General features: G+C 32.2%; 1 protein-coding gene across 5 annotated transcripts in view; it reads right to left on the reverse strand.

Annotated features, from left to right (window-relative positions):
• LOC135129997 (transmembrane protein 198) overlaps nucleotides 1-14498 on the reverse strand; it is a 106055-nt gene that overhangs the window by 17797 nt on the left and 73760 nt on the right. For 3 of the 5 annotated variants that reach the window (XM_064057286.1, XM_064057285.1, XM_064057282.1), the window contains exon 1: nucleotides 9375-9723. The exons of 1 other annotated variant lie outside the window; for it this stretch is intronic. The gene's annotated coding sequence lies outside the window, so the exon portion shown is untranslated. Of the gene's footprint in view, nucleotides 1-9184; nucleotides 9284-9374; nucleotides 9724-14498 lie in introns of those variants that run through there. One more of the 5 variants, XM_064057284.1, reaches the window with a different exon arrangement.

Genomic DNA, 14498 nt, shown 5'->3' on the forward strand with positions numbered 1-14498 from the left:
GACGTATTCTTCACATGTTCGAGAAAATGGGGTCACTCGTTCTTAGTTTGACCAATAAAAGATTTGTGATGACGTCATCCACATGGATAATACTAGTCACAGTACAAAAGAAAAGTAGTCACAGCGTATTACCAATGCCAGAATGTTGATGAAAAAGCTAAGGAAGGATTACAATAGCGAAAGGCTACTTTCATGTTGTCTTGACGTTTCATGACCTCTAGAGTACGAAAAAATAGGTCTCCCGTTTCCACCTGTAGGTCTGCCGTCTGTGTCGATTTTAATTAGTCAGATAATCTTCGACTACCATCGATTGTTCTCTACTTGAATTTTACAAAATAACATACTCTAATATTTGTGGTTTATGAATCCGTTTTGATTTTTACCCTAGGTATCCAAATTTTCTCAAAATAAAGTAAAAATTATATCATCACATTGTATGCCTGGATAAGAACAGTGGTGTGTGGTAAATAAGTGGTCGTGTCGTAAAAATGACTTGGGGGTTGACTCATGGTCACAATTATTTTATTGATCAAATTAAGAACGAGTCATTCCATTTTCTCGACAATTTGAGAATACAGTAACATTGCACCCGCCTATATTTAATAATAAGTAAGAACTTTCATAATGACAGCTTGTTACGTGCTTAATCGTCGCATTCTTTCGATTTAGAAAAATAAACAATCGAAGTTAAACATGTACTGATAATATAGTTTTTCCTGTTGGTTATCTGTTTTAAATACTTTACCGTATAGGGGTTGTCATAAAAAATTAATAAAATTTACAAAATTAAGATCAAGTTGTATTTGTTCAAATGTACTTCAGAGGCGGCGGAAATTCTGTCTAAATAACTTTAGACCAATTTTTTAGTAATAATCTAAATCTGCAAAAATTCCATATAGTTGTTTAGTAAACCATGAAATTTATTTTTAAAATAATGATTGTAGTTACTAGAAAATTATTTGACCGTAAATGTCAAACTGATTAACACGTTGCTATTACCACCATATTCTATTCAAAAATTAAATTTCAAAGGTTGCTACACGATTTTTTTTTACCATATGGTACAGGCGGCGTTATTTAAAAAAATACAACTATGGTTTGGAACCTTCTGATGAAAACACTACATATTTGAAAATAATTTTAAATTTTTACCCTAAATAACCATAACACTGGGTCAACTTTTTTCCCAATAATTCACAAAAAATGCGATTGATCATTTTTTTGTAAAAGTTTGTCATCAGTACTTGCTAAGATAGAACTGATTTTGGCAATGACATACCCTTTAAGAAAAAAGAGGGTGGGTGGGCGGGGCTAAGAGCTGCCAAGATAAGACTGATTCTGGGAAATGAAATACGGTCTAAGAAAATAGAGGGATGGTGGGCGGGGCTAGCACTATTTTATTAAAAAAATATTAGGCATTGTCATTCTATCATTTATAACAAATCATATGTGATTCAAGCTTTACTGTCATTTTGACACTTTTCAAAAATCTATTTTGTCAAACGATGCTTTGATATTATTAATATCCGACAGATATGACACTAGTGTCAGTAAATTAAGGTTATCTAAATAAAGCACATTTTACAAGTTATGACATTTTATGACATTAGTAAATGACAATTGCCCAATATTTTTTGAATAAAACTGTACTTGCTAAAATAAGACCGATTTTGGCAAATGATATACCCCCGAAGAAAAGAGATGGTGAGGGGCGGGGCTAGTAGCTGCCAAGATAAGACTGATTCTGGCAAATGAAATACGGTCTAACAAAACAGAGGGTGGGTGGGCGGGGCTACTATCTGCTAAGATAAAACTGATTTTGGCAAATGACATACTTTCTAAGAAAAGAGGGGGTGGGTGGGCGGGGCTAGTACTTGCTAAGATAAGAGTGATTCTGGCAAATGAAATACGGTCTAAGAAAATAGAGGGTGGGTGGGTGGGCAGGGTTAGTAGCTGCCAAGATAAGACTGATTCTGGCAAATGAAATACGGTCTAAGAAAATACAGGGTGGGTGGGCGGGGCTACTATCTGCTAAGATAAAACTGATTTTGGCAAATGACATACCTTCTAAGAAAAGAGGGGGTGGGTGGGCGGGCCTAGTACTTGCTAAAATAAGACTGGTTTTATGGCAAATCCCTCTAAGAATATAGAGCGCGGGTGGGCGGGACTAATACTATTTTATTCAAAAAATATTAGGCACTGTCATTCTATCATTTATGACAAATCATACGTGATTCAAGCCTTACTGTCATTTTAACACTTTTGAAAAATCTATTTTGTCAAACGATACCTTTGATGTTATTAATATCGGACAGATATGACACTACTGTCAGTAAATTAAGGTTATCTAAATAAAGCACATTTTACAAGTTATGACATTTTATGACATTAGTACAAGAAACTGCCCAATATTTTTTTAATAAAACTGTACTTGCTAAAATAAGACCGATTTTGGCAAATTATACACCCTCTAAGAAAAGAGAGGGTGAGGGGCGGGGCTAGTAGCTGCCAAGATAAGACTGATTTTGGCAAATGAAATACGGTCTAAGAAAATAGAGGGTGTGTGGGCGGGGCTACTATCTGCTAAGATAAAACTGATTTTGGCAAATGACATACCTTCTAAGAAAAAAGTGGGTGGGTGGGCGGGGTTAGTACTTGCTAAGATAAGACTGGTTCTATGACAATTGAGATCCCTCTAAGAATATAGACCGTGGGTGGGCGGGGCTAGTATTATTTTTTCAAAAAATATTAGGCACTGTCATTCTATCATTTATGACAAATCATATGTGATGCAAGCTTTACTGTCATTTTGACACTTTTCAAAAATATATTTTGTCAAACGATACATTTGATATTATTAATATTCGACAGATATGACACTAGTGTCAGTAAATTAAGGTTATCTAAATAAAGCACATTTTACAAGTTATGACATTTTATGACATTAGTAAATGACAACTGCCCAATATTTTTTGAATAAAATTGTACTTGCTAAAATAAGACCGATTTTGGCAAATGACATACCTTCTAAGAAAAGAGAGGGTGGGTGGGCGGGGCTAGTACCTGCTAAGATAAGAGTGATTCTGGCAAATGAAATACGGTCTAAGAAAATAGAGGGTGGGTGGGCGGGGCTACTATCTGCTAAGATAAAACTGATTTTGGCAAATCACATACCTTCTAAGAAAAGAGGGGGTGGGTGGGTGGGCCTAGTACTTGCTAAAATAAGACTGGTTTTATGGCAAATCCCTCTAAGAATATAGAGCGCGGGTGGGCGGGACTAATACTATTTTATTCAAAAAATATTAGGCGCTGTCATTCTATCATTTATGACAAATCATATGTGATTCAAGCTTTACTGTCATTTTGACGCTTGTCAAAAATCTATTTTGTCAAACGATACCTTTGATATTATTAATATCCGACAGATGTGACACAACTGTCAGTAAATTAAGGTTATCTAAATAAAGCACATTTTACAAGTTATGACATTTTATGACATTAGTAAATGACAACTGCTCAATATTTTTTGAATAAAATTGTACTTGCTAAAATAAGATCGATTTTGGCAAATAATATACCTTCTAAGAAAAGAGAGGGTGGGTGGGCGGGGCTAGTACCTGCTAAGATAAGAGTGATTCTGGTAAATGAAATACGGTCTAAGAAAACAGAGGGTGGGTGGGCGGGGCAACTATCTGCTAAGATAAAACTGATTTTTTCAAATGACATACCTTCTAAGAAAAGAGAGGGTGGGTGGGCGGGGCAACTATCTGCTAAGATAAAACTGATTTTGGCAAATGACATACCTTCTAAGAAAAGAGAGGGTGGGTGGGCGGGGCTAGTACCTGCTAAGATTAGAGTGGTTTTGGCAATTAAGATCCCTCTAAGCATATAGAGCGCGGGTGGACGGGACTAGTACTATTGTATTAAAAAAATATTAGGCACTGTCATTCTATCATTTATGACAAATCATATGTGATTCAAGTTTTACTGTCATTTTGACACTTTTCAAAAATCTATTTTGTCAAAGGATACCTTTGATATTATTAATATCCCAGAGATATGACACTACTGTCAGTAAATTAAGGTTATCTAAATAAAGCACATTTTACAAGTTATGACATTTTATGACATTAGTAAATGACAACTGCCCAACATTTTTTGCATAAAACTGTACTTGCTAAAATAAGACCGATTTTGGCAAATGACATACCTTCTAAGAAAAGAGAGGGTGGGTGGGCGGGGCTAGTAGCTGCCAAGATAAGAATGATTCTGGCAAATGAAATACGTTTTAAGAAAATAGAGGGTGGGTGGGCGTTGCTACTATCTGTTAAGATGAAACTGATTTTGGCAAATGACATAACTTCTAAGAAAAGAGAGGGTGGGTGGGCGGGGCTAGTACTTGCTAAGATAAGACTGATTTTATGGCAATTGAAATCCTTCTAAGAATATAAAGCGCGGGTGGGCGGGGCTAGTACTATTTTATTCAAAAAATATTAGACACTGTCATTCATTCTATCATTTATGACAAATCATATGTGATTCAAGTTTTACTGTCATTTTGACATTTTTCAAAAATCTATTTTGTCAAACGATACATTTGATATTATTAATATCGGACAGATATGACACTACTGTCAGTAAATTAAGGTTATCTAAATAAAGCACATTTTACAAGTTATGACATTTTATGACATTAGTACAAGAAACTGCCCAATATTCTTTTAATAAAACTGTACTTGCTAAAATAAGACCGACTTTGGCAAATTATACACCCTCTAAGAAAAGAGAGGGTGAGGGGCGGGGCTAGTAGCTGCCAAGATAAGAGTGATTCTGGCAAATGAAATACGGTCTAAGAAAATAGAGGGTGGGTGGGCGGGGCTACTATCTGCTAAGATAAAACTGATTTTGGCAAATGACATAACTTCTAAGAAAAGAGGGGGTGGGTGGGCGGGGCTAGTACTTGCTAAGATAAGACTGATTTTAAGGCAACCGAGTCCCTCTAAGAATATAGAGCGCGGGTGGGCGGGGCTATGATTATTTTATTGAAAAAATATTAGGCACTGTCATTCTATCATTTATGACAAATCATATGTGATTCGAAGCTTTACTGTCATTTTGACACTTTTCAAAAATCTATTTTGTCAAACGATACCTTTGATATTATTAATATCGGACAGATATGACACTACTGTCAGTAAATTAAGGTTATCTAAATAAAGCACATTTTACAAGTTATGACATTTTATGACATTAGTACAAGAAACTGCCCAATATTCTTTTAATAAAACTGTACTTGCTAAAATAAGACCGACTTTGGCAAATTATACACCCTCTAAGAAAAGAGAGGGTGAGGGGCGGGGCTAGTAGCTGCCAAGATAAGAGTGATTCTGGCAAATGAAATACGGTCTAAGAAAATAGAGGGTGGGTGGGCGGGGCTACTATCTGCTAAGATAAAACTGATTTTGGCAAATGACATAACTTCTAAGAAAAGAGGGGGTGGGTGGGCGGGGCTAGTACTTGCTAAGATAAGACTGATTTTAAGGCAACCGAGTCCCTCTAAGAATATAGAGCGCGGGTGGGCGGGGCTATGATTATTTTATTGAAAAAATATTAGGCACTGTCATTCTATCATTTATGACAAATCATATGTGATTCGAAGCTTTACTGTCATTTTGACACTTTTCAAAAATCTATTTTGTCAAACGATACCTTTGATATTATTAATATCGGACAGATATGACACTACTGTCAGTAAATTAAGGTTATCTAAATAAAGCACATTTTACAAGTTATGACATTTTATGACATTAGTACAAGAAACTGCCCAATATTCTTTTAATAAAACTGTACTTGCTAAAATAAGACCGACTTTGGCAAATTATACACCCTCTAAGAAAAGAGAGGGTGAGGGGCGGGGCTAGTAGCTGCCAAGATAAGAGTGATTCTGGCAAATGAAATACGGTCTAAGAAAATAGAGGGTGGGTGGGCGGGGCTACTATCTGCTAAGATAAAACTGATTTTGGCAAATGACTTAACTTCTAAGAAAAGAGGGGGTGGGTGGGCGGGGCTAGTACTTGCTAAGATAAGACTGATTTTAAGGCAACCGAGATCCCTCTAAGAATATAGAGCGCGGGTGGGCGGGGCTATGATTATTTTATTGAAAAAATATTAGGCACTGTCATTCTATCATTTATGACAAATCATATGTGATTCGAAGCTTTACTGTCATTTTGACACTTTTCAAAAATCTATTTTGTCAAACGATACCTTTGATATTATCAATATCCGACAGATATGACACTACTGTCATTAAATTAGGGTTATCTAAATAAAGCACATTTTACAAGTTATGACATTTTATGACATTAGTAAATGACAACTGGACAATCTTTTTTGAATAAAACCGTACTTGCTAAAATAAGACCGATTTTGGCTAATGATATACCCTCTAAGAAAAGAGACGGTGAGGGGCGGAGCTAGTAGCTGCCAACGTAAGACTGATTCTGGCAAATGAAATACGGTCTAAAAAAATAGTGGGTGGGTGGGCGGGGCTACTATCTGCTAAGATAAATCTGATTTTGGCAAATAACATACCTTCTAAGAAAAGAGGGGATGGGTGGGCGGGGCTAGTACTTACTAAGATAAGACTGATTTTGGCAATTGAGATCCCTCTAAGAATATAGATGGCGGGTGGGCGGGGCTAGTATTATTTTTTTCAAAAAATATTAGACACTGTCATTCTATCATTTATGACAAATCATATGTGATTCAAGCTTTACTGTCATTTTGACACTTTTTAAAAATCTATTTTGTCAAACGATGCTTTTGATATTATTAATATCGGACAGATAGGACACTACTGTCAGTAAATTAAGGTTATCTAAATAAAGCACATTTTACAAGTTATGACATTTTATGACATTAGTACAAGAAACTGCCCAATATTCTTTTAATAAAACTGTACGTGCTAAAATAAGACCGATTTTGGCAAATGACATACCTTCTAAGAAAAGAGAGGGTGAGGGGCGGGGCTAGTACCTGCTAAGATAAGACTGATTCTGGCAAATGAAATACGGTCTAAGAAAATAGGGGGCGGGTGGGCGGGGCTACTATCTGCTAAGATAAAACTGATTTTGGCAAATGACATACCTTCTAAGAAAAGAGGGGGTGTGTGGACGGGGCTAGTACTTGCTAAGATAAGACTAATTTTATGGCAATTGAGATCATATTCATATTATGAAAATCATGTAGATGGTAAAACGCTAACCAAAATTTGTCTAATCATCCCCACCACTAATGCAATGACGTCACTTCAAAATTGTACATAGTAAATGGGTTTTAAATTGTATAAAATAACACAGTCCTACACATGTAGTTTATGACTCTGAATTGAGATTTTACCCGAAACGTCCAGATTTTTGGAAAAAAATCAAAATTAGGAAACAACATTTTGACATTTAATTTGGAATCTGCAAAAGCGAATGCTTTGAAATCTTGCAGATGGTTTACAGTTATGATAAGCATGATAAAATATTAATCACAATATATTTACTTATCCCCTCCAAAAAATTGATGGCGTCAGTTCAAAAGTTTGCCGAATAAATCCTATGTAAAATGTATAAAATATGATGAGTCTGTACTTGTGATTTATCATTCCATTAATATTTTTTCGATTTGCGTATACAGGGTGACTCAAAAAAATTATCATTGTATTTTAGTTATTTCGAGTTATTTTATAAATAGAAATATTTATCAGAATCAGACAAATTTTGTTATCGTTTTACCATGTATTGTAAACGATATTCCTAAAATGATAACAGATTTAAATCATAATTTGATTGGTATAAACATAAACTAACCTTGAAAAATACTGAAACCGTTTATTTTATTTTAATTAAGTTACTGTTTTCGAAGTATACATAGTGTGCAATGTGCCGTATGATCGAAAAAAAAACTTCTCTAGTAGACCGTGGAATTTACTTTTAAAATAATGATGTTGGCGTTGCAGCTATTTGACACCGTAACTGTCAAACTGAACAACGTCATTATCTTAAAAATAAATTGCATGGCCTACTAGAAGGTTTTTTTTGGCAAATAAAAATTAGAAAAAAGTAATCTTATGCTTGAATTTCTAATTTAAAAGTATTTACAGCTTAAATAAATTTTTCAATCATTCAATTTGACCTTTAGCATTATCAAACTTGATAACTGTCGACGTTCCATAAGCTTAAATCTCATTGTTTTATTTTGTCCATTGTGGGAAATCATTTTGAATTAATTATAAGCAACAGAATAATTAATGAAAATTATAGAGTATAACTTAGTCAGAAGCAAAGTTTGATAATCAACTGTTGTTCAACTAGAATGAGTATTAAAATTTAAATAATCAAAAAGTTTTAAAACTGCAGTTTACTCTAGGGGTTTTATAGCCTTTAGATATATTTTTGATTTGTATTATATCAAGAAACATAGTAATCTTTTTTTTAATTTTTAATATTTTAAAATATTTCTTTTTCCAAAATATTTGCAATTTAAATTTTCTGAAATTATAGGTTAGATTATTAATTCATAAATTATGAAAGTTTCCTGATTTAAATTTAACGAATTTACAAATTTAATAAATAAAATGAGTTTTTTAACACAACGTTTATAAAGTTTGTAAAATTTTCTGAAAAGTGTGGAGAATTTTAGTTTTTTTTATACTTTAATTTATCGTGGATTTTGCTGTTTGTAAAAATTATCAAAATCTTTGACGCAACTGATTAAAAATTGGATTTATTTTTTTTAATTATTCGATGTTGGATTATGTAAGTCATAAAATTAGTTAAATAAAACTAAGAGAAAATGGAAAAAAATTGACGCAGTGATATAAGCTACTTTACATTCTACACAGATACGGGTGTTCTTCTCTAAATATTACCCTTGACAATATCTGTCATTTATTTTCGTTGACAAATACTCATTTAACTAATTAAGTCTCTCTCAACTGCTACACGCGTCTATTGTTAGTTTCACTGACACAACAGTGGAGTTTATTGAACAAATTGCTTGGTGTAAATTTGAGCGGCACCGCTGTCTCTATTTAATTCACAAATTGTTTTCTATTTCCTGAATTTCTTGCATCATTATTATAATATTTTTCAGTCGTCATCCTTCAAGCCACCAGCACGCATTAAATATTTACCTGTATTACTAATCGATGAATTCACATCGCAATCGCTGACTAATACAAAATCACTCTAAAACCACCTTCCTTACGAGCTATGAATAATATCAGCCACTATCAGATCGTCAATCTAAACAGACGCTTCCACCGCCACAACAACAACACCACAACAACAACAAATCAATCAAGTTATTACTTCCATACTCACTTCGAAGATCCGAAGAAGAAATCGTGATAATCGTTCCTAATGCATCATCTCGCAAAGTAGCACACTTTCATCCATTAACATAATAGATAAAAATAAACTGACGTCGAAGAGTAGCACAACAACAATTTCACTGTATATTTTGATATTCGTTCCGAGTTTTGATTTGAGTTGTTTGGCTGAGGAAGAATCCTAACGATTCTGGTGGTTTGAGCAACTCATGTTTCCGTTGCGTGGTATTAGTTTTGGTTACTCGTTGGATGCCATCGCCCGGATTATTCCGGGTGTTTGCAGGACGACGCACTAGAAGCAGACGGCCGACTAGTCAATGCGCCTGCCTCGAAGCTGACTGTTGCCATCCGTGTTCCGGAGGTTCTGGCGCAGACTCTTTATTGCCTTTTTTTATGACGAAGCGGCGTTTGAATTTTTCTTTCGACGAGAAAAATTAAAGGAATACATTTGTTTGGTGTGTCATATTGTCACGAAAGAGAAACGTTGTGGGTCATTTTTGTCCACATTATATGCACACTAAAGTAACAGAGCGCAGTGAGTCTGTGGAAGTGAGCGAAGCTCGCTAAAGATCATTAATATATATCATAAACAAAAGTGGCTCTACTGTGGAGCCTTGAACAGTCCCTGATGTTGCAACATAAGAAATCCACGTGTGGCTTTCATGATATATGAAGTTCGTGCAAAAAGACAGATAATATATAAAAATGTGTAATGTACCATGTGAAGATAACGTCAAGTTGTCCTTTGTTATCAAATAATTCAGTGATATGCTACGACATGCAAACCAAGTTTTTATAAGTAGATGTTAGAAAGGAGACAGTTGGCGTTTGATCTGAAAGTAGACTTGACGCTAAATTTTGTATTCCAAGACTTCATATTACACAAGTTGCACAATAAAGAAATTTTTGCAGTTTTCTACATTTTCGGCCAACAGGTACGTAGATATATTTAACAATTAAGTTTTTAAGGTTTTATTAGAACACAAAGACGGAAGACTGTTGACAGCAGCATGTCATTAACTTAATCACGCAATTAATAGACCACGTGATCAAATACAACCAATCAATTCTCGGACGGCTAGACCACCTTAATATTTAATTAGAACTAAATACTTAATTCGTCTAGTCATACACTGGCCCTGAGTTTTTAAATCTGTGGATTTTTAGACACGATTTGTTTTATAAATAACGTCAATAATGACATAAACGTTTTGCATCGAAAAAATAATCCGAGCAAAGCTTCCAGTTTCCACTTTGAAACGCATTTTTACGCGTTAATTAAAATATCGTTAGCAACTAATGCACAATTTATTTCTATCCCACGACTCGTATTATTTTGAAATTTTCTTTTGAGATTTTTGGTTTTCCCATGCCTGCAAGAGAATTGATTTGTTTCTAATAACTTCGTGTTTCTAGGAAAACGCTTTCGATTTAATTACGATTATTAACACTTATCGTAGTTAACATTATAAATAATAATATTAATTGTGTTTAAATATTTAAATCCGTCATGAATGGGAGCGAAATTAGCACATTTTCTGGTTATAATTTGAATTTTTTTAACTGTTAAGTATAAATTAGGAGTAATTACGATTTGCGTTTTTTTTTTCTTTTTTTAACAGCCTATCTCCGCCCACCCACCCCGCCTCCATTTCAGTGCTTCATTTTTTTATACTCAACAGAAATAAAATCGTTAGAATGAGAAAAGCGCAGGTGGGTGGGGCTAGTACTTGATAAGATAAGGCTGATTTTGGTAAATAACATACCTTCTAAGAAAATAAAGGGTGGGTGGGCGGGGCAAGTACTTGCTAAGATAAGACTGGTTGTGTCAAATTACATGCCCTCTAAGAAAATAGGGGGCGGCCAGACGGGACTAGAGTATTTGTTAAGATAAGACTGATTTTGGTAAATAACTGAGGAGGTGGGTGGGCGGGGCTATTGCTTGCTTATAAAACACTTTTGAACCTTTTCCGGACACCCTCAAAAATGATTTTGAATTCGAGTATTTCGAAAACTTGTGGTCATACCAGTTTTACACTGTTTGCTCTAATAGACGTACTAATCGCAAGAAAACACAATTTTTTTTCATAACTTTTATTCACACAATTTTTTCGGAGTTATATTAAATAAGTATAATGAGACTTTCAAAGTTTGTTATATTTCTAACCTTAAAATACAATCAGGTGGCATTTATTATCTATTATCTGCAACCAAATAAACACCACAGTTTACTCACAAAAGCAGAGGATCCACGGAGCAACAATTTTAATTACACATTTAATTTTAAAATCAAAATTTTAGTTTTAGTTGCTTACGGATTGATTCTATATTTAGTAGTATATTTGTAATTTCCATAATCATGTCATTTATTTAGTGGTTGTATTAACAACTCGAATTTGTATACAGTTGAAAGAGTGATGTGATGTGCCAGTTGTGCAGTAGTACCAACTGTACAACTGGTGTGACAGCCAACTCTAATTCGTTATATTTTCTATTCTAAAGTCAAACTGAAAACTCGCAAGCTGAAAAGTAAAAAATTGAAAAATCCAAAAATTGAGAACTTTAAAAATTGATGATACATTGAAAATCAAGAAATCAAATGAAAAATTGAAAAACTCAGAAATTGAAACATCGGAAAACAGATATTGAAAAATTCTAAGTCAAAAAAATTGAACAATTGGAAAATGAAAATCAAAAAATTGAAAATTGAAAGAAAATTTTAAAAATTGAATTCATAATCCAAATACTGAAGAAATGAAAAATCGAAAAATTGAAAAATTCGAAAAACTGAAAAATCGAAGCATTTAATAAAATCCAAAATCAAGAAACTAATAATCGAACAATTGTAAACTTGAAACATTAAAAAAATAGAAATATTGAAACATCTAAACATTCAAAAGCCGAAACGTTGAAAAACAGAAATGAAAAATTAAAAACCGAGAGATGAAAAATTAAAATTTGAAACAAGAATCTAAAAAAAAAAGTCAAGAAATTGACAAATTGAAAAATTATGTTAAAGAAAAATTTAAAAATTTAATTTAATATCGAAAATCAAGAAGCTGAAACATCCAAACTAAGAAGTCGAAAAATTGAAAAAAATTGACAAATTGTAGAATTTAAACATTCAAAATTGGAAATATTGGAAAATCGAAAGATTGATAAATAAAACATAAAAAAAAGGCAAACTGAAAAGTTAAAAATCGAGAAATTGAAAAATCCAAAAATTGAGAACTTTAAAAATGGATACAATGAAAATCAAGAAATCTAAAAATAGAGAAACTGAGAACTGAAAAATTGAAAAATGCATAAATCAAAAAATAGAAATTGAAAAATTTTAAAGTAAATAAAAGCGAAAATTGCAAAATAAAAATCAAAAAATTTAAATTTGAACGAAAAATCTAAAAATTCAATACAAATCCAAATACTGAAGAACTGAATAATCGAAAAATTGAAAAATTCGCAAAATTGAAAATCGAAAAGTTAAAACATCGAAAAATTGAAACATTTAATAACCGAAAAATTGTAAAATCGAACAATTAAAGAGAAGTAATGTTGGATTGCAAAAAGTGAAGAAACTAATAACCGAAAAATTGTGAACTTGAAACATGAAAAAATGGAAACATTGAAAAATCTAAACATTCAAAAGTCGAAAAATTGAAAAAGAGAAATGAAAAATTAAAAACCGAAAGCTGAAAAATGAAAATGTGAAACAAGAAAAATCGAAAAATTCCACTGTTAAAAATAATTCGAAAAATTGAAAAATTCAAAAGTGGAAAAATCTGAATATTGAAAATGTAAAAGTGGGAAGATCGGGACATCGAAAGATTCAGAAGTTGAAAAATCGAAAAATTACAAAATAAAAATCAAAAATTTGGGAAAAGAGAAACCAAAAAGTCGACAAATTGACACTCTGAAAAAACATTTTAAAGAAAAATTTAAAAGTTGAATTTAATATCGACAATCAAGAAACTGAAAAATCGAAACACTGAGAACGAAAAATTGAAAAAATGGACAAATTGTAGAATTCAAACATTCAAAATTGGAAACATTAAAAAATCGAAACATTTTGATAAATAAAACATCTGAAAAAATTCAGAAACTGAAAAATTTTTAATCGAGAAACTAAAAAATTTTAAAATTGAGAACTTTAAAAATTGATACATCAAGAAGTCGAAAAATAGAGAAATTGTGAATTGAAAAATTGAAAGATTTAGAAATTGAAAAATCGAAAAATAGAAATTGAAAACTTCGCAAGCTGAAAATTCGAAAAATTGAAAAATCGAAAAGTTGAAACTTGAAAAATCGAAACATTGTAAAATCGAAAAACTCAATAAAAATATCACAACTTTGATAAATTGAGACATTTAATTACCAAAAAATTGTAAAATCGCAGAATTAAAGAGAAGCAATATTGGATTGAAAAATCGAAAGTGATTAAACTAATACATCGAACAATTGTAAACTTGAAACATTAAAAAAATGGAAACATCGAAAAATATAAACATTCAAAAATGGAAATGTTGAAAAACAAAAATGAAAAATTAAAAACCGAAACGTGAAAAATTCCATTGTTAAATTCGAAAAATTGAAAGATTCAGAAGTTGACAAATCGAAAAATTACAAAATAAAAATCCAAAAATTGAGAAACGAGAAACCAAAAAGTCGACAAATTGTCAAATTGAAAAACATTTTAAAGAAAAATTTAAATATTGAATTTAATATCGAAAAATCCAAATACTGAAGGAATGAAAAATCGAAAAATTGAAAAATTCGAAAAACTGAAAAATCGAAAAGTTAAAGCCTGAAAAAACGAAACATCTAATAAGTCAAGAAACTAAATAATCGAACAATTGTAAACTTGAAACATAAAAAAAATGGGAACATTGAAAAATCTAAACATTCAACCAAATATTGAAAAACATAATTGAAAAAACCGAGAGGTGAAAAATTAAAATTTGAAACAAGAATCTAATAATTGAGAAAATCAAAAAATTCCACTGTTAAAAATTCGAAACATCGAAAAATTACACAGTAAAATCGAAAAATTGAGAAAAGAAAAACCAAAAAATCAACAAATTGACAAATTGAAAAATTATGTTAAAGAAAAATTTAAAAA

This window comes from Zophobas morio, unplaced genomic scaffold, assembly GCF_036711695.1.
Source record: "Zophobas morio isolate AGI-343-1 ecotype UQ-CSIRO unplaced genomic scaffold, CSIRO_AGI_Zmor_V1 ptg000017l, whole genome shotgun sequence".
Taxonomy (NCBI): domain Eukaryota; kingdom Metazoa; phylum Arthropoda; class Insecta; order Coleoptera; family Tenebrionidae; genus Zophobas; species Zophobas morio.